Source organism: Pan paniscus, chromosome 9, assembly GCF_029289425.2.
Source record: "Pan paniscus chromosome 9, NHGRI_mPanPan1-v2.0_pri, whole genome shotgun sequence".
NCBI lineage: Eukaryota > Metazoa > Chordata > Mammalia > Primates > Hominidae > Pan > Pan paniscus.
Window position 1 is genome coordinate 78,363,694 of NC_073258.2, and position 20,926 is coordinate 78,384,619.

Genomic DNA, 20,926 nt, shown 5'->3' on the forward strand with positions numbered 1-20,926 from the left:
AGGTTAGTTACATATGTATACATGTGCCATGCTGGTGCGCTGCACCCACTAACTCGTCATCTAGCATTAGGTATATCTCCCAATGCTATCCCTCCCCCCTCCCCCCTCCCCACCACAGTCTCCAGAGTATGATATTCCCCTTCCTGTGTCCATGTGATCTCATTGTTCAATTCCCACCTATGAGTGAGAATATGCGGTGTTTGGTTTTTTGTTCTTGCGATAGTTTACTGAGAATGATGGTTTCCAATTTCATCCATGTCCCTACAAAGGATATGAACTCATCATTTTTTATGGCTGCATAGTATTCCATGGTGTATATGTGCCACATTTTCTTAATCCAGTCTATCATTGTTGGACATTTGGGTTGGTTCCAAGTCTTTGCTATTGTGAATAATGCCGCAATAAACATACGTGTGCATGTGTCTTTATAGCAGCATGATTTATAGTCATTTGTCACCCTCGTTTTCTAATGTGAAATTCTCTGAAAGAAGCCATCTAACTCTTTGTAAACTCATCACAATTACGAAGCAAAACATCTTCTATTATTGTGAATGGCCATGTAAGTTAAAATAATTTAATTTCTGTTGCCTAAGAATAAATTGTTATATACCATGCAATCAACATCTTAATGGTCATGACTAGAAATGTGGCATACAGCAACAAAATTGCTTCTAGAAAAAGAAAAGCTGCCCACAATAGTATAATATACACAAAAACAACTAAGTAAAAAAACTGAAGTTGTCTTTTTCCTCCAAATGTCCCTGTTTGGGGGATCTCAAAACTCCTTGGTTCCACCAACATGAATTCACCTCAAGTGTCCTCTGATGGAGGTCTGAATACTGCAAGGACTTATCCCACAATATCTCTACTTCTCTCTGCTAATCCAAATCCTACCTGACCAAGTTCTTTTCTTGACCATCCAGCCTACTGTTATGGGTTGAATTGTGTCTCAAAAAAAAAAAAAAAAAAAAAAAAGTTAAAATCCTAACCACCAATACCTTAGGATTGACCTTATTTGGAATTAGAGTAGTTACAGATGTAATCAAGTTAAAATGAGGTCATTAGGGTGGACCCTAATCCAATATAATTGGTGTCCTTATAAAAAGGGGAAATTTGGACACAAGAGACAATCACACACAGAGGTAAGATTAGGTGAAAGGACAAAGGGAAAAGAAGCCATCCATAAGCCAAGAAAGGCCAGAGGGTAACAGAAACTAGGATAGAGGCCAGGCACCTCCAGAGGTGGACCTGCAAAAACCTTGATTTCAACCTTCTGGCCTCTAGAACTGAGAGACCACAAATTTCTGTTTTTCTAAGTCACCCAATCTGTGGTACAGGAGCACTAGGAAACTAATACAGCCACCTTTCTCTAAACTACTAAAGTTTGTACCCAGTTTATTTGGTGGCACTGTTCAATTTATTTTTAGTGTATATATCCTACATTCTTAATGAAATCAAAGTTTTTTAAGGGCAGAAACACTATTTTATACTTCTTTGGTATCATCTACCATTCTTAGGGAAAAACTGACCTCAGGCAAGGTATTCAGGAAACATTTGCTCTCTTGATCACTTTCTGGAAAATGTTCAACAACCACTGTTGTTTTAGAATGTGATAACCAGAAAATCACTTTTCCTACTTCCATAATTCTGTTTCACACCGGAGTGAGCTATTTAAAAATCTACATTTCTCTTCATGAGCTTTTTATATACATAATATCTATCACATATAGAATCATGGACTGTTTGGGGCCAAGAGAGAGCTTAAAGATCATGTAGTGCAATCCTGAAGCGGTATCTTCTTCAACTTACAGATACCACTTCTCCCTTCTTGATCGTAAATGTCCTATTCTCCCTTGTCTGTTGTATTAGTTATTGATTTACAGGGCTCCTTCTCATCACCCCACCCCCACTATACAATAAGCACATTCAGGGTTGAAACTGTCTCATTCATCTTTATATCTCCAGTACTTATCACAGTTCATAGTACATGCTCAATCAACAGTTCCTAAAGTATTATTTTCTCTTTCTTTGCCACTAGTCTGCAAGCTTCTCCAAGAAAGGAAGTGAATCTTAGTCATCTTTGTATCTCTAGGGTCTAGCACTAGCATGTAGCAGATAATAAATATAATATTTGTTGTTCATGATATTAAAATGTTTGACTCACTGTCTCTATGCTAGGCTGTGCTGGCCTATCCTTTATTAAGAAGCTCAGACCCAGGCTGGGCACGGTGGCTCACACCTGTAATCCCAGCACTTTGGGAGGCCGAGGTGGGTGGATCACCTGAGGCCAGGAGTTCGAGACCAGCCTGGCCAACAAGGCGAAACCCTGAATCTACTAAAAATACAAAAATTAGCCAGGCATGCTGGTGCAGGCTTGTAATCCCAGCTACTCAGGAGGCTGAGCCATGAGAAACACTTGAACCCAGGAGACAGAGGTTGCAGTGAGCCAAGATCACGCCACTACACTCCAACCTGAGTGAAAGAGCGAGACCCCGTCTCAAAAAAAAAAAAAAAAAAAGAAAGTTCAGACCCAAGGTCATATAGTTAATAGATGATGGAGCTAAGATTTGAATCCAGAACATCTCATTGAAAGGTCTATCCTCTCATGTACTTTCATGGTAAAGTTTTTATAACTCTAGATATAAATGCAACTTCAGTTTTCTATTTGTTTAACTTCCTTTGAAGTTTGTTTCTAGTTAAAATTGGCAGATTGCAAACACATTTACTTATGTTCCCTCCCAAAATCACTCTAAAATGATGGTAAAGCTATAAAAGAGGTATGAACCTCAACAATAAAGAGAATGGGTGAGGGGACATCAGACGGTAAGAGATTTCAAAAACTGTTTAGAATAATAGTGAATAGGGGAGCTGTGACAAAAAGAAAAACAAAAAACAAAAAAGGAGAGCAAAAGAAGCTGTAATTTAGAGCCTTGCATAGTCCCTGAGCAGCAAAGATGTGTGGTCCCTGTACAACAGGATCCCTTCACCTGGAAAGAATCACTGGATTAAAACACATAAAGACATAGGAAGTATAAATCATTTACCCAAAACCACACAGAGATAAGAAGAGCTAGATCCTATTTTTGTTACCTTTCTATAACACATCCGCTATTAGCCAACTTAAAAGAATATAGGATGAATCAGCAGCCCATGCCACAAAACAAGGAGGCAGAGGTGTTTCCCAGGGTCTACATTTTGGCCTTCTTTACCAACTCCAAAAAGGTCCTTTGTGTTTGGGCTCTCCCTGGTGAGAACCTGTTCAAATAGTTGGGATAAGAATCCCATTATTCCCATTGTCTGATTCTATAGCTCTGAAAGGTAGGTTAGGACAAAACTTGGAGGCGAAAGATTTCATAAGCACTAACACTGTTTCAAGTCAAAGCTGAGCTCATCTATCTTGCCCGTGGTAGTGTGAGAGAAGCAGCTTTTCATCCCTTTTTAGAACAGAACATGTCCAAAGGTAGGTGTTGTTATATCTGCTAACAAGATGAAACAGATTCTTTTTTTTTTTTTTTTTCAGGGGAAGTCTCACGCTCAGGCTGGAGTGCAGTGGCACGATCTCAGCTCACTGCAACCTCCACCTCCCGGGTTCAAGCGATTCTCCTGCCTCAGCCTCCCAAGTAGCTGGGATTACAGGCGCCCACCACCACGCCCAGCTAATTTTTGTATTTTTAGTAGAGACGGGGGTTTCATCATGTTGGCCGGACTGGTCTCGAACTCCTGATCTCAGGTGATCCGCCCACCTCAGCCTCCCAAAGTGCTGGGATTACAGGCGTGAGCCACCATGCCCAGCCAAAATAGATTCATTTTAAAATGCCAAATTACAGAATTGCCTACAGTTGCAATTAAGGCATTAATAACTCTAGGGCTATTTCTTAATACACAATTATGAGAGTACCACAGCTATTTGCTCCCCATTCCACCACACTCCCATTTGAACTCTAGTCCATCACTGCATTAAACACATCTACATACTCAATTTGTGTGTTTTTGATGTGCACAGAAAGAATACTGAATTAGGAGTCAGAAGAATAGTTCCAAATACAACTCAAGCTTTGGAATCAGCAAACTTGGGTTTGAATCCCAATTCTGTCTGAGTTACCAGCTGTGAGATCAGAAATTAATCATTTAATCTCTCTGGGCCTCAATTACCTCATATGTAAAATGGGAGACTCACATGGGAAAAAATGGAAAAATATGTCAGAGACCTGTTGTGAGGATTGGGAATATTTATTAGGCAACTTGCACAGCAGTAAGGTACTCAATGCGTGGTACTTTCCTCTTTTATTGACCACCTGGTATTTGCTACGTATTTCTAACCTTGGAAGGGTTGTTTTGAAGAAGTGTTTAAGGAGAGGTAGAATATACAAATTACATTAATTACAATACCGTACAACACAAAATATAACACAGTACAAATATAAGAAATGATGTCATAGCCATTACAACAGAGTAACACATAAACACTGAAGGAAGAAATACTAATTCTGCCTGGCACAGGAGGACAATGTCAGAGAAGGCATCAGAGACAGATATTTGAACTTGGTCTTGAAGGTTGTTGAGTGTAAGGACAGCAAGCAAAGGAAAACATGTTAAACAAACAAAAAGCTATGAGACCCAAGTTAAGGGAACATGAGAAAGAATGTTTGGCTTATTTCAGCAATAGTGTGAAAACTTACAAAGAAGTGATAGGTTATACAGAACCAGAAATAAGATTAGCATGAGGAAGGGACTACCCATGGGAAGTTTTTTGTGGAAAGCAAAGTGGTATAATAGGCAAAAAGAGGTAGTCATTTGAGAAACTCTTGAAACTATTTAGCTGGAGAAGAACAGTAATAAAATCACTACTGTGATTATAAAGAATTGTCATGTGGAGGAAAGGTTGAACTCATTTTGTCTGACCCAAGGGACAGATTTAAGAAGGTGGATAGAAATTAAAGAATGATATTATACAAAAATGGCTAAGGAATATTAATGATATACAGAGTGAGTGTTTGAAATTTAAAAGAAAATGTCCCTCCTGTACGTTTTGAAATTAACCCAGAAAGCTCGAAAGAGAAACTCCTTCAATCTTAGCCTGGGCTAAGAACCCCAGGCTTTCTCTTCCTCTTTGGGGACAAGACTTGACTTGATGGGCCTTTGGTGCAACCAGGTTTGAGGAAGGTGCTTCCACCACTTCCTGAGGCCTTACACAATTCAATTCAACCTCAAAAGGGAACACTAGCCCACACAGAAACAGCTTAAAAAGAAAACTAAAGAAGGCAACGACTTTAAAGGAAACTAGGCAGTGCGCTTAAAGAGAAAAGGGCAATGGGAACAATATGAACATCAGAGGCATCAACTATCCGTTCTCATGTTAATGAAGGAAGGAAGAGCAGCAAGACCATTCAGTTCAACATCTCACTGTACACATAGAGAAACTGAAGCCCAGAAAGGGGATAGGGCAGGTAAAGCCAGGCATGAAAACAACTTAACATAAAACGTTAGAGTTCAGGCAGACTCTTTTATCATCTCACTTTTCCTCAAAATAACACAGTGAAGGAGGTGTTATTTTCCCAATGAGACACGAAGATCTTTAAAGCATTACAATGTTTGTGTTAGTTTTCCTTATGGGTTGCTGGAATGAATAATGCTTTCCTTTTCAATCCTATAGGTAAAAAAAAAAAAAAAAAAAAATCACCCTAAGGACTGGAGCTTCTCCAGGGAAATAATGTGGACTAGGAAACAGTTTCTCAATACCCTCACCCCAATTCCCCTATTCTATCTAGGACTTTCCAATGTATTACATATTCAATTTTTTAAAAATTCTGTTTTAGCCCCTGTGCTGAGAACAGGGAGCAAAAATTCAATCAGACATGCATCTTCAAGGAGCTTCCCATTCTGAAAGCATAGACAAGCATGACAATCAATGATTATCTTTTAGTCATGAAGACTTGGTTTCAAATCCTGGGTCTGCCCTTTACTAGCTAAGGCAAGTCATTTCCTTTCATCTAAACTTCAGACTCCTTTTCTGCGAAATTGAAGGCAATACCCTCAGTCTAACTCAAAGTATTAACTTGTGAGTATCTGGAAAGATAATTATTTAAAGCACCCAGCAGAATGTCTGATCCACAGTATATATGCTCAGAAGGTATTTACTGAATTAATGGCTTACATAAAAGTATCAATTCTAGGGGTAGAGTTGGGAAGAAAGAACATCCCAGCATTATGTTTTCTCATAACCCTGGACCCACTGAGAGAATGATGTTTACCTGATCATGTGGGTTTCATGCTCCCCAACTCTTGTGCATTAAAGCCACAAATACCACCCCAGCATTAAAAACCCGAAAGAACCTGGCAGGTCCCACACAATGACTAGGGATGAAGGAAATAGCTGTCTGGCCTGACCATATTTGCAAAGGGAAGTAGGCAGCAGAGCAAGGCCTAAAAAACCCAAGACCTGAAATCCTGCAAATCCTTAAAGACTAGAAAATCCTTGTTAAATACAAATATCTCTGCAAGGTGAAGCTGGGGTGAAGAATTAGGAGCCATTAGGGATTTATGGAACTCTATGGGCCACAGAAGTTCTCCACTTTAGATAGATATTATTTCAAAAAAATATATTGGCATATCTACTGTGGGTCAGGTGTTGAAGCAGCAGAGGACTTAGACATGGTTCCAGTTTTTGAGACACTTAGAATAACAGAGACAGAGATCACAATGAAAAATGGTTTCACCACTAAGGTCCTGACATACTGCTATTCAGTGGGCTGCAACTGCCTGCAGAAGTGACCCAAGTTTCCCAGTTACCAAGTTTCCTCCTCCTCTTTTTCAATCCATTTACCACAAAACCTGCCATCTCTAGAGGCCCTTCTCTGGGCAGAAGAGCTTGCCTATGTGCCACAGGAGTTTAGAATGGAAATCTGACTAACAGCAAAGCTCATACCTTACACCACCTATAGCCTCTGGAATCAAACTCCACAAAACACTTTAAAACCACAGAACAAGAAGTTCTGATGTATTTATTTTAAGACTTTAGGGAAACCATTTGAGAAGACAGAACTAAGTCTTCTGAGAATATCTCAAACATTTACTGACTACCTATTATGTTCCAGCCACCACTTTGATGCTTTATAATGGGGTTCAAGACATGCTACCCCAAAATATGACATCTTAGCATATGAGAAAACAGCAGACGCAAGAAAGTATTCTCTCAGCTTCCCCTCACCCTTCTCCCCTGAAGCAGGTAATCAGATCCTCATTCAAGAGGTACCCTCCTTATTCCCAGAGGAAAGGCTCATTTTTCTCTGAAGACACAGGGACATACAGAAAAATCTGAACAAACCAGCCTTGCTAAGTTCCCTCCAACCCTGATCCTATTACCATTACATCATACCGCCTTTGTCCAATCATATTTCTCCAAGACTACCCACTTCTTCCATCAAACCTAAACATAAAAATACACAAGTTTGCCTGTTTCTTTGCATCCTCATTTCCTTATGAAGGCTCCTATGTCATTTAAACTTGTATTAAATATATTTGCTTGCTTTTCTCTCGTTAATGTCTTTTGCTACAGGAGCCTCAGCCATGAACACAGCAATGGGAAAAATATTTCTTTTCCCCTACATTTATATATATTAATGTCCTCAAAACAACCCTGTAAGAGAGCTATTATTGTCTCAATTTTACAAAGAAAAAACTACGTTCACAGAAATTAAGTGACTTGCCCAAAATCACACAGTTAATAAGTGATGGAGCTAAAATTCATAAGTAAATTGGCCACGTCCACTTTAAAGTCTTCATTTCATTTTTTCCCCTGCATCTCACATTTCATTCTAATGATAACGCTGTGAGGCAGAGTATCAACATAATTTCATTTTATAAATAGGAAACTGGTGCTTAAGGAAGTGATATTACTTTCTGAGAAACAGGTCAGTAAGTAGCAGAGCCACAGTTTGTACCCAGATCTCATGCCCTCAAATCTGCACTCTTTACACTACCCCACAATTTCTCTTACACTTGCCTTGCAGAGAGGTGTAGTAAAAATATACTTAATAGGGAGTCAGAAGTGCTGAGATGTGGTCTTGACTCTGTAACTAACTTATATTATATAATATTGAATGAGCTGCTTTTCTTCTCTTGGCTTCAGTTTCTCATTCATAAAATAAGGGTGTTGAATTAGACATCTCCTAGGGTCCCCTTCAGCCAGCAACCCAACTAGTCTATGAGAAGCAGTTTCTCTAATTTCCTTGCCACTCAAGCAGTAACTTTCTAAAAGAAAAAAAAAGACTGGTTATTTACAGTATAGACGAAGGTGGAAAATGCTCAGCACCAAAGAGTAGAAATTACCCATTCAAATTCATATTTACCTTCCTCAAACACCCTAGATATAAAGAAAGAAAAAGCCATAAGCCACCTAATAACAGTGTTGGCACATCTAATAACAAGCCAAGTAGGAGTAAAGAGTGTGTTCATGGTAGGGCCCTTTTTCCTCTGCTGGATTCCTAACACTTCTATTCACTAGCTTTCTCTCTTCCTAGGTTGGCACATCAGCCCTGCCTCACAGCAAATCAGGCTTATGACTTTAACTAAATCCCATCAGATCTAAACAATCTACAAATGACTTTTTACTAGTATTACAGAACAAAAAAATGAAAGCCCCAGATGTAAATTCATCCATGCCAAGAAATAGGAAGAAGGAAGAAGTGGGATATATAAGATTTTGGAGGCCAGGTGCGGTGGCTCACGCCTGTAATCCCAGCACTTCAGGAGGCCGAGGCAAGCAGATCGCCTGAGGTCAAGAGTTCAAGATCAGCCTGGCCAATATGGCAAAACCCCGTCTCTACTAAAAATACAAAAATTAGCCAGGTGTATGGCGCACGCCTATAGTCCCAGCTACTCAGGAGGCTGAGGCAGAAGAATCGCTTGAACCCAGGCAGCAGAGGTTTCAGTGAGCCGAGATCGCGCCATTGCACTCCAGCCTGGGCGAAAAGAGCAAAACTCAGTCTCAGGAAAAAAAAAATTTTTTTTGGAAAAATTATTTCCCTGTCTGTCCTAGTTTCTTTATATATAAAGCAAAGGAGAGAGTCCAAACCGATTCTAAACACCTTTCCCACTGAAACTTAACATGAACTTGTAAGTATTCTATATTTAGAAAATGTGAGATATATTAAAAAAAAAAAACAAGGGGGAAAAGGGCATGGTATTACAAATTTTAATTACCTCACAGGAGAAAATAAAAAGGAATGAATTATAGTGCCAGGGAAGAACATAAAATATGTATGGTCACAGCAAGCTGAATACATATTAGTTATAAGAGCAAAAGGAACTGCACTATCCCTGTAACAGCCAAAGTAAATAATTCATATAATGCCCCAGGGTAAGACTGCAGAGGCAGAACCCATGTTCATGCAGTTAAACCAGAGCTGATCTGAATATGATCAAAGATCCAACACCAGGCTGGGTGCGGTGGCTCACACCTGTAATCTTAGCACTTTGGGAGGCTGAGGCAGGAGGATTGCTTGAACTCAGGACTTCAAGACCAGTCTGGCAATATGGCGAAACCCCATCTCTACAAAAAAATACAAAAAAATTAACTGGGTATGGTGGCACGTGCCTGTAGCCCCAGCTACTTGGCAGGCTGAGGTAGGAGGTTGAAGCTGCAGTGAACTATGATCAGGCCACGGTACTCCAGCCTAGGTGACAGAGCGAGACCTTGTCTTGAAAAATAAATAAACAAATAAATAAAATTCATACTACCTTAGCCAAGTATCATCATTCATATTCTGTAGCTCTTTACCTATTAATATGCTAAATTACGTACTAGGCACTTCCACATATATTTGTCCATTTAATTGTCTCAACACCCCAGTGGTTATATTCCCTATTTTACGGAAGGGGAGCCCGAAGCTCAATGAGGTAAAAAGACCAGGATGAGAATCCAAACTCTGGCTCCAAGTTCAATATACTCTGTCCCTATTATAACCTATCTCCTTCATTGTACAAGTCCCTCAGACACACATTATCCGGTTTTATATCTCACAACCACCACCACCTTGTGAGCTAGACATTCAAGATTCCTCATGAACTGGTCCCTATCTGTCTTTCCAGTTTTGAAATGGATGCTGTTGGCTGCCTACCCAGCATCCATTCCCTTCTTCTCCCTTCCTAACAGAGCTCAGACTTTTTTTTTTAATCAGGTATTCATCCCTCATCAAACAGTTTCTAAGGCAGTTCTCAAATTTTAGCATGAAATCAAAATCATCTGGCGGGCTTGTTAAAACACAGATTCCTGGGCCCCACACCCAGAGTTTTTGATTCGTAAGTCTGAGATGTGGCTCCAGAATTTGCATTTTTAGCAAGTTCCCAGAACACAACACTTTGAGAAGCACTGTTCTCAGAGAAAGCTGACCCCATTCCTAGCTCCAAGAGTAGGCCCTGATTGTACATCCAAACCAAACATGGTAATTCCATTCTCCTTGCCAGTGATTAGTTCTTGAATCAGATTTAAGTTTACTCAATCAGCACCTGGCATGTCCCTAGAAATTCTTGTAGTTCAGGGATGGGCAGGTGATCTCTACTGGTTCAATTTCACTGAGGAGAAGAAATTTTTGTCCATTTTCTGAAATAAAATCAGTCAGTCTCTCTCCCTTTCTCTCTCTCTCTCTGTCTCTCTCATCCACTGGTGAATAAAGAAGCTTATCTCCCCAGCTGGTCTTGTCAGCCAATTTACTACCATGATGGAAGCCAGCTTGTGGATAAAGGTAACACAAGCATGATAAAAACGTCAACATGATTTAAGCCAAATTTGAGTCAGAATTTCTGTTTACCGAATTCCAAATGATACACAATTTGGTACTAGAAGAGGGTACAGCCACCTGAATACTCTCTAGGGCACAATGTATACACTGCTTTGCTCAACACCTATTCCAACTCCTTTCTAGCTTAGTAGGCACTACAGAAGTTGAAAAAAAAAAAAAATTACTTCTCAGATTTCCTTCTAAATGTGATTTAGGTTCCACCATTCAGATGCTCTCAGACTAGATACTGATTAGAACTAAATTGGATGATGGGACAGACTGGCACAGGACATCCCTTTTGCTGGAACAAACTGCAGCAGAGGCAGCATAGTTCTCTATCTAGCAACTGTAGCAACAGGTTCCTGATTCTGGCAAAGAGCAGCATCCTTGGGGACTCAGTTATTTAATGTAGTTTGGGGAGTTTGTTCCTGGAAGCCCAGCCTGGGTCCATTTCTTTAACTCTCCCAAAGATTCCTAAATCTCTCTGATATCCTTTAATAAATCTTTTTTGCTTAAACTTGCTAGAATGGACTCTCCTGTTTGCCCCTATTAATAAGAGCCATGACAAATAAGATAGCATATAATATTTACTATCATATTCCCATGACACCTGGCCCTTTCCTACCATGTCTTTGCATCAGCTCTTCTATCAGTGTGGAATGTCCTCCCTCAAAATAACCCCATTTGCAAAAGTTATCCACTACCTCCATGAAGAGATTTACAAAAAGAGGAAGAAAGACTTACATAAAGGAAGAAAGACTTGACAGGAGACTGAGCTCTGAAGAATGAGGGGTATGTCATCTGGTAGAAAGGGACAGAGAGGAAAGAGAGGGCTATTTCAAGTGCAAAGATCAACATTTACAATAGTAATAAGGTGTCTCTTGCCACCAAAGACTGCACCTGCACCTACAAATTCACAACTTCTTAAAGAGTTGGAAATGATACCACTGCACATACTAGTTTTTGCTCAAAAAATTAATGTTGAATACAAGTGAATTTTATAGTCAGTTGTCAGTAATTACTAAGCACTAATAACTGTATTTTAAAAAAAATACCATACTAGAAGCTATAGGGAGATTCCCATAGTAGACATCACACTCTCCCACTCTTGGAGCCTTACAACGTAGAAGGAAACAAGGATACCCAAAAAGATCAAAGACACAACATAAAAACTATTTTTTAAGTGCAAATTCATATAAACAACAGTAAAGGAAAAAAAAAGATTCAAGTATCTAAACCTAGATGTTATTTAGAGAAAATGTCCCTAGAATTCATTAATTCACCAAATATTTATTAGGTATCTACTATGTGCTAAAAATTGGTCTAGGTGCTGAGGACAACAGAGAAGCAAGCAGAGAACGTCTTTGTTTTCACAAGGCTTATATTCTAATTGAAGAATTAGGAACAAAGGTTTTGAGGGCAGGGCTATAAATTAAAGCAGAAGTCATTTAAAATCATTTTAGCTTCTCTATCCTGTAATGATAATGATAGCCGACATTTGTTAAGGACTTCTTATGTGCCAAAATTTGCTAAGTGCTTTACAACTACTACCTCATGTAATCCTAATAACAAACATAGGATGCAGGTACAATTATTATTATTATTATTATTTTTTTTTTTTTTGAGACGGAGTCTCGCACTGCCACCCAGACTGGGGTGCAGTGGCGTAATCTCAGCTCACTGCAAGCTCCACCTCCCGGGTTCATGCCATTTTTCTGCCTCAGCCTCTCGAGTACCTGGGACTACAGGCGTGCACCACCACGCCCGGCTAATTTTTTGTATTTTTAGTAGAGACAGGGTTTCTCCGTGTTAGCCAGAATGGTCTCAATCTCCTGACCTTGTGATCCGCCCGCCTCGGCCTCCCAAAGTGCTGGGATTACAGGCATGAACTGCCGCACCCAGCCAAAGCAGGTACTATTATTAGTACCATTTCAAGTATAAGGAAACCAAAACCACAGAGGTTAACTAAAACTACTCTGGCCAGATCACAGTCAGGAAATGGCAGGGCCACAGGATTCAATGTTAGGTCAGTAGCAGAGATTTTTAACAGCTACACAATACACAGAGAAGAGAAAATTATATTTACATGTTACAGCCTTGTTGAAATGTGAGGTTTGGAATTATTAATTGGGCATGAACTTCATCATCTCTGTCATTATTTTTCCTTATTCTATAAAGTGAGCTGTTAGACTTCCAAAACTAAGGTCGTGTTCAACTTCTGTTTCCATGGTTTCAAAAACAATGTGAAAAGATATTCAGGTGCCTGGTCCAATTGTTAGTAAAAAGGTGCTTTGAAGGCTGCGGCTCTGCAGTTCTTATTCACTGGCTGGGACCGTGTGCTTCCATGGGTTCATTAAGGGGCGCATTAGCATTACATTAATTGGCATAAACAGCTGTAGCACAAACCTCCAGCAGATAGGAGGCTAGAGGCACAGAGAACAAAGGGAGAGGCAGGAAAGCAACGATTGGCTGACCTGAAGCTGTCTAGGTCAGGCATGGCATTTGGTCCCTCTTCATTTCTAAGTTCTCATGAATGTGGACACCCAGTCGGCAGCCCAAAGCCTTTCTCATTTCCATCTCAATCTCCAGGAAGAATTACAATGAGAATAACAGCTACTGAGGCAGAGAACAGATTCTGAATATTAAAATACACACTAGGCAGGAGCTGGGAAAAGGAAGAATAAGAGAGGTTTTCCTTTTGGTCTTAACAAAGCATGACAGTCAAATGTTACCATACACCTGCTGTATAAGCTCTGTACCAGACAGGACCTTTCAAGGACCCTTACCAAGTCCCTTCAATTATTATTCACTTCTTATCTCTATGCATTTATTAGGCATCTCTGATGTACCAGACTCTGAGGTAGCCATCATAGGAATATAATTTAAAAAACACAATCCCAATCTCAGGGAACTAAATCTAATGGAGGAATAAGCATATATAGAGGGGATTCTTGTTATGTGAGGATAACTACTATCCAAAAATACCACTTAAAGTTAACTGACAAGGGACCAAAATTTCTTAGTAAATTTTTTTAAAATGTTGATGGGGCCTTTAATTTATCAAGACAAACATTTTAAAATGTTTATAATTCCTAATTTAATAAAACTTGTTATATTGCCCACAAAGTTAATTCTTAGAACAAAGAACATCTGTCACTTCACGTTTGGCTTTCAAAACATATCGATAAGAGGATCAATTTTATAAAAATATTCAAGAGCTTCATCAATTTTTCCCAAGGGTCTCTTTTAATCCTTTGTTACTCAAATCATTGTCCTCCAAATGTCCTGTTATGTCATTACCCACATTAATTCTCCCTTCAATTTTAAATTGGTCTAAATTTACCTAATCCTCATTTGTCAGTGATTTTTGTGTGTGTGATTCAGGCCATTATCCAATATTGCCTTATTTCAACTTCCTAAATTTTTTCAACATTCATTTTAGAATCCACTTGCATTACATTGTTCAATGTTGATAATCCTACCATTAGAAAAGCACTTCCTGACAAAGAGGGGTGAATGTACAGACCTTACTGGTGAGCAGGGAGGAATGTTTGAGTGGGGGCTAATTTTATAAGTCCCTATAGATAACAAATGAACTTCAATACTAATTATAGTGCAAAGGACGGAGAGAGTACTATGAAAATTCAAGAAAGTTTGATGAATATATGTCGAGGGAGTGCAAAAGTAAATTATTTTATTCAGTCTTTCAACAAATATTTATTAAGAGCCTACTACATGCCAGGCACTGATCAAGATACTGAAGATACAGCAAAGAACAAAACAAAGTACTACCCTCTAGGAACTTAAAATCATGAATGGGAGGATGAAAACTGGGGAAGCCTACATGGAAGAACTGGCATCCAAGTTGCATCTTGAGGAATAAAGAGTTTTAAAAGCATAGAGGAAAACAGAATTCCAGGCTGAGGGAACAGGGTAATATGATATGAAATGGAATGAAACTGAAACTGTCTATTTAGAGAGATAGAGTAGGGTTAGAAGAGATGATGCTGAAGAGGTAGGTGAGGTCAAATTATTAAGTTCCCTGAATAACTAATTTACATATTATCCTATAAACAATGGAGACACACTGATGGCTTTTGGGAAGAACAGTGACAGGATCAGAAAAATTACTCCAGGCAGAATAATGAATAAATAAGAGGGCACAAAGACTGGTTGCCACACTAGTTAATAGGTTACTAAAAGTCAAGGGAAGAGATGATTAGTCTAAATCAGAGCAGAAAGGATAGAGAAATAAAAATAAACTGGTAAAAAAACTACAGAGATAAAACTAACAAGGCTTGATAATCCATTGGACTGATAGCATGAGCTTATTCATTCTGCAAATATTTACAAGCCTCACTGTGTTCCAAGCATTGTACTAAGTGATGAGGTACAATGGTGACCAAAAGACATGACCTTTGACTCTATGGAGTTGAAAGTCTAGACATAACCAAGAGTCAAATAAATACAGAATCACAAACCATTATAAATGCCATTGCAGAAAATAACAAAGTGCTGTAAGAGGAAAACAGAGGGGCTCTTCTTTTTTTTTTTTTTTTTTTGAGACGGAGTCTCGCTCTTTCACCCAGGCCGGACTGCAGTGGTGCGATCTCGGCTCACTGCAAGCTCCGCCTCCCGGGTTCACGCCATTCTCCTGCCTGAGCCCCCTCTCCGAGTAGCTGGGACCACAGGCGCCCGCCACCGCGCCTGGCTAATTTTTTGTGTTTTTAGTAGAGACGGGGTTTCACCGTGTTAGCCAGGATGGTCTCGATCTCCTGACCTCGTGATCCACCTGCCTAGGCCTCCCAAAGTGCTGGGATTACAGGCGTGAGCCACCGCGCCCGGCGTGGGGCTCTTCTTTAGATTAGAAAGGTCCTGGTTTACAGTAGACAATGAGTATTTGTTTACTGAATGAGAAGGAGAAGCCAGAATTGCGAACAGCAAACCAGGGGTAAAGAACAGGTGTGAAGGCCCTGAGGAGAGACAGACTTTCTCAAACTCTGTAGAATAGAAAAAAAAAAAAAAAAGGGATGAAAAGGAAAAAGGGAGAGAGAAAAAGAAAGAAGGAAAGAAAAAAAAGAAGGAAGGGAGGAAGGGAGGGAGGGAGTCAGCCAGCCAGCCAGCCATTGAGGTACAGGATTATTGGGTACATCTGTGGCTATAAGGTTTTTTGTTTGCTTTTTTTTTTTTTTTTAAAGTAAGTTTGGCACCATGAACATCACTGATGGCCTTAGCAAGAGCAGTTATGATGAGGTTGTGGAGACAGGAGGGGAGCAGGCTGCAGAATAAATAGGAGGTAAGGTACTCGAAGTAGAAGTTGTAAATAGCTATTTTAAAAAGACTAGCTTTGAAGGAAAGCAGAGATAGGGTTTATCTAGAAGCTGACATGGGATCCCAGGAGCACTTTTTTTTTTTGGTGAAGAAAAGGAAAATTATTTTCCTTTAAGTAGAATGTTTGAATGATGCTTAGGATAACTCAGTAGAAGGCAAAATTTAAAGATGCCATAAAGCGAGGTTTCTAAAATGGGACCATGGGAAACAATCTAAAAACATGTGGAGGAGCAAGCGAAGAAGAGATGAGGCAAGAGAACAGAATGACTTCTTTCATTGTAAAAGAAGGGGCAAAGGAAGGAATGGGTACAAATCCAAGTAAATTCTAAGTAGGAATATGAAGCTTCTATTTCATCTGTGATATATGAGGCAAAGTCTGGAGGGTGGGGGCAGAGAGGTAAAGGGCAGAAAAAAAGTGGCAGAAGGAGAATAAGAGTAAAACTGAAGACAATCCTGAGGAAAAGCATGCAATTATTTCCAGAGATAGAAAACACAGGCAGAAAACTAGGCTTGTGGAAAAGGTAAATGAGTCAGTTGAATAGGCCAATTCCTGAAGAAATCATCAAAAGAAAGGCTGTAGTGGTTTTTTCAGTTTGCAAATGTCAAATCCTGTCAAGAGCCCATTAGGTCTTCTACCCCTTGATCCAGTAATCCCACCTATAGAAATTTATTCTAAAGAAGTAATCTTTGAAAGGAGAAAGCTATATGCAGTGCTATTGGGTAAAATTACAGTATAATTTATAATAGGAAAAGAAAAACCTAAAAACCTACACCTGATAGTTTTATGTGTCAACTTGGCTAGGCTATAGTCCCCAGTTATTCAATTAAACATTAATGTAGAAGTTGCTGGGAAGGTATTTTGCAGATGTGGTTAACATCTACAATCAGCTGACGTTAAGTAAAGAATATTATCCTCCATAATCTGGATGGACTTCATCTAATCAGTTGAAAGGCTTTAAGAGCAAAACTGAAGTTTCTCTAAGAAAGAATTATTCTACTGGTTCTGTTTCTCCAGTAGAACATTGACTGACACAATAGTTTCGGGTAAATTATGGAACATCATCTTAAATTTTACAATGAAGACTAAAGAGTAACATGCGGGAATGTGTATAAGTCAAGAAAAAAGGGCAAACAACAAACTTAGGTCTACATTATGATTACAACTACATGTATGTTTACGTATGTTTACATACACCAAAAAAGGAAACAGAAAAGGGTTGTCAGGATGGCATCATAACTAAATTTTAAATTGATTCAAAAGTTTGTGAAACAAAGCCCTGTTATTTTTAATGGAACAAAGTTAGTCACATTATTCATGTTAAGCTTTATTAGAATTGTGTGGCACTTTAAAGAAACCCATACTAATCCAAAAGAAAACTGCGAATTTTGAAACACTGCCTTCGATAATACTAAAAAGAGCTGACCCACTAGAAGACAAATAGGCCTTCAAGGGTCTCAGTCCAATGCCATTTTTCAGTAACATGCAATTCCTCAGCTTAAAGGAAATGAAGAAAGATCCAGAGTAGCAAAGTAGCTGCTGATCAGCTTTAAGAATTTTCCACATCTTATCGCCGGGCGCTGTGGCTCACGCCTGTAATCCCAGCACTTTGGGAGGCCGAAGCGGGTGGATCACAAGGTCAGGAGATCGAGACCATCCTGGCTAACACGGTGAAACCCCTTCTCTACTAAAAATACAAAAAAAAAAATTAGCCAGGCGTGGTGGCGGGCACCTGTAGTCCCAGCTACTGGGGAGGCTGAGGCAGGAGAATGGCGTGAACCCGGGAGGCGGAGCTTGCAGTGAGCCGAGATTGTTCCACTGCACTCCAGCCTGGGGAACAGAGTGAGACTCCGTCTCAAAAAAAAAAAAAAAATGTTCCGCATCCTTAGATAGCATCAGGACATACTTTCAACTTTTACTCAGGTCAGAGGCATTTGCACTGGGCAGCTACACATTTAGCACAGTAAGGTTTCTTCTCTCCTCTCTTCTCCTAATACCAGACATTGAAAGGATTTTTTTTTTTTTATGTTCTTTGAACTTGAGAAAATCAAATAACAGTTATTAGTAAAGAAGTCATGTGGGCCAGGCACAGTGTCTCACATACGTAATCCCAGCACTTTGGGAGCCCAAGGCTGGCAGATCACTTGAGGTCAGGTGTCCGAGACCAGCCTGGCCAACATGGTGAAACCCTATCTCTACTAAAAACACAAAAATTAGCCAGGCATGGTGCCTTGCACCTATAATCCCAGCTACTTGGGAGGCTGAGGCAGGAGAATTGCTTGAATCCGGAAGGAAGAGGTTGCAGTGAGCCGAGATCGTGCCACTGCACTCCAGCCTGGGCAACAGAGCGACCCTCCATCTCAAATAAAAAAAAAGTCATGTGTCTCAAAAAAAAAAAAAAGAAGTCACGTGGACCACAGTTTGAATGCTGGCTCCACTTTCACTCACTCAATCAAAGTGCCTACTATAGGTTAGGCACTGGGGGATACAACAGTGAGAAAAAAAAAAAAAAGGTGGGTGGGGGTGGGGTGGGGGGGCTTTTAGGAAAAAGGGTACTATGTTAAAACTCATTCTCTTGAAGGTGCCAAGCCTTAAAGAGAAATTATTCTCTGGAACTTAGGGTCTAGTAGGGTAGACAGATATTCATCAAATAATGCCACAGAGTATCAAGTAAGAGTATAGTTTCATGTAAGCAAATAATGATATGAATGCTAAAGTGTTTACGGGTGTACTGATACCTGCAACTTATTTTGAAATGCTTCAAAATAAGACAGGTTAATGAATGGATCAAGGGATACATAGACATGCGATAAAGAAAACACAGCAAAATACCACAGAATCTAAATAATGGGTATATGGGTGTTCACTGCACATACTCCCCTGCCAATGTTTTATTTAAAAAAATTTTTTAACATACATAAAATTAAAGAAATATAGTATAAAATGAAACAGTTTAAAGAAGAGTCAGCCTACAGGAAAATTTTTATGAAAAATTCAGTCTTTGAGAGGGTCCACCTACCACAGATAGCCAGAGGCAGTCTCAAGACCACTTGGAAACTTGTATTAATCAATTTATTCTTCATCAATATTTATTTACTTGTTTTAGCTGACAATGAAATAGAGCATTCTACTCCCAAGATACTATGCTAAAAGTGCTTGTTCATCTCCTCATTCTAGCACTCTAGAGAGAAGAGAGACTTTGGCAATTACTGTCTCCATCTATAAAATCAGACTTGATAATCCCCTCTCAGTCCCTTCGGATTAACTAGGATATTACACAGGGTAGCGTTTTGAAAGGTCTCTTCCTCCCACTCCAACTTCATCTCATACCATTTACTCTTGCTTCCTATACAACAGCCATAATTTTTTTAGTTCCTCTATGTTGAGGTAAACCAGCATTATCCAACTGAAAGATATGGTTAGCCTTAAAGAAAAGCCACATATGTAATCTCAAATTTTCTAGTAGCTATATTTTGAAGTTTGTAAAGAGGTGAAATTAATTTTAAAATACATTTTAACCCAATATATTCAAAATATTAACAATTCAACATATAACCAATATAAAAAGTTAATGAGTTATTTTACATTATTTTTTCAGTATTGTCTTCAAACTCTGGTATGTATTTTATTTACACTTACAGTGCATCTCTATGTGAATCAGTCAGTGTGCTCAACAGCCACACTGGCTAAGTAGCTACCATATTGAGCAGTACATCTCTAAACTTTTACCTATTCTCAGGGCCTTTGTGCATTTAAAATGTTCCCTCTGCCTGACATGCTTTTTCCCCCTCAGTGTTCTGCATGACTAAAATCTATTTATCATGTACATCTCAGTTTAAAAGCATCATTTCCTCAATGAGGTCTTTTCCTTATCACTCCAAAATTCTCTACATTAGTCCTTTATCTCTTTTGTAGGACTTATCAAAATCTGCAACTGTCCACTTGTATATCTACTTACTTTTCTCTGTATTACCCTCTGGAATGTAATCTTTGTAAGAGCAAGGACAAGGACCATGTCTGTATTATTTATGAGTGTATCCTTAGTACTAAGTACAATGCTTGGCACACAGGAAGAAATCAATAAATATGTGTAGTCTAATTAAGGAATAAATAGAAGCACTATAGAGCTGTACAGATGCTCCTTGACTTATGATTAGGTTACGACCTGATAAACCCAACTTACACTGAAATACTTTAAGTCAAAAATGCATTTAATACACCTAACATACCAAACATCATAGCTCAGCCTACCCAACCTTAAACATACTCAGAACACTTACGTTCGCCTACAGTTATGCAAAATCATCTAACACAGAGTCTATTTTTTAATAAAGTGATGAATATCTCATGTAATTTATTCAATACTGCACTGAAAGTGATTGGATGGGTATTCCAAGTATGGTTTCTACTGAATGCATATTGCTTTTACACCATCATAAAGTCGAAAAATCATTAAGTTGAACCACTGTAAGTAAGGGACCAGCTGTATTGGATTGGTACATACATGAAAGTGTGTGTGTGTGTGTGTGTGTGTGTGTGTGTGTGTGTGTGTGAGAAGAATATACTCAGCAGCCATTCCTAACTGTCCTGGAACCTTTACCACATAGTCAACTAAGTCAATTATCCGACAAGTAGCAATGGATAGTAAAAAAATGATTTTTTGAAAGAGTTAGAGGGAACTATAAATATATTTTACCATTCTCCTAGGAACGTACAATTTTTTAAAAAGTGCCACTGGTCAGGGCAGCACCCAAATGATCAGGAACAGGTGACCAGATTTGGAGACAGAAAATATGAATTAAAGATTCCAGTTTGTAAC

General features: G+C 39.2%; 1 protein-coding gene across 4 annotated transcripts in view; it reads right to left on the minus strand.

The window, feature by feature from the left end:
* PAK1 (p21 (RAC1) activated kinase 1) overlaps window positions 1-20,926 on the minus strand; it is a 151,823-nt gene that overhangs the window by 122,511 nt on the left and 8,386 nt on the right. The gene's annotated exons all lie outside the window — the stretch shown is intronic.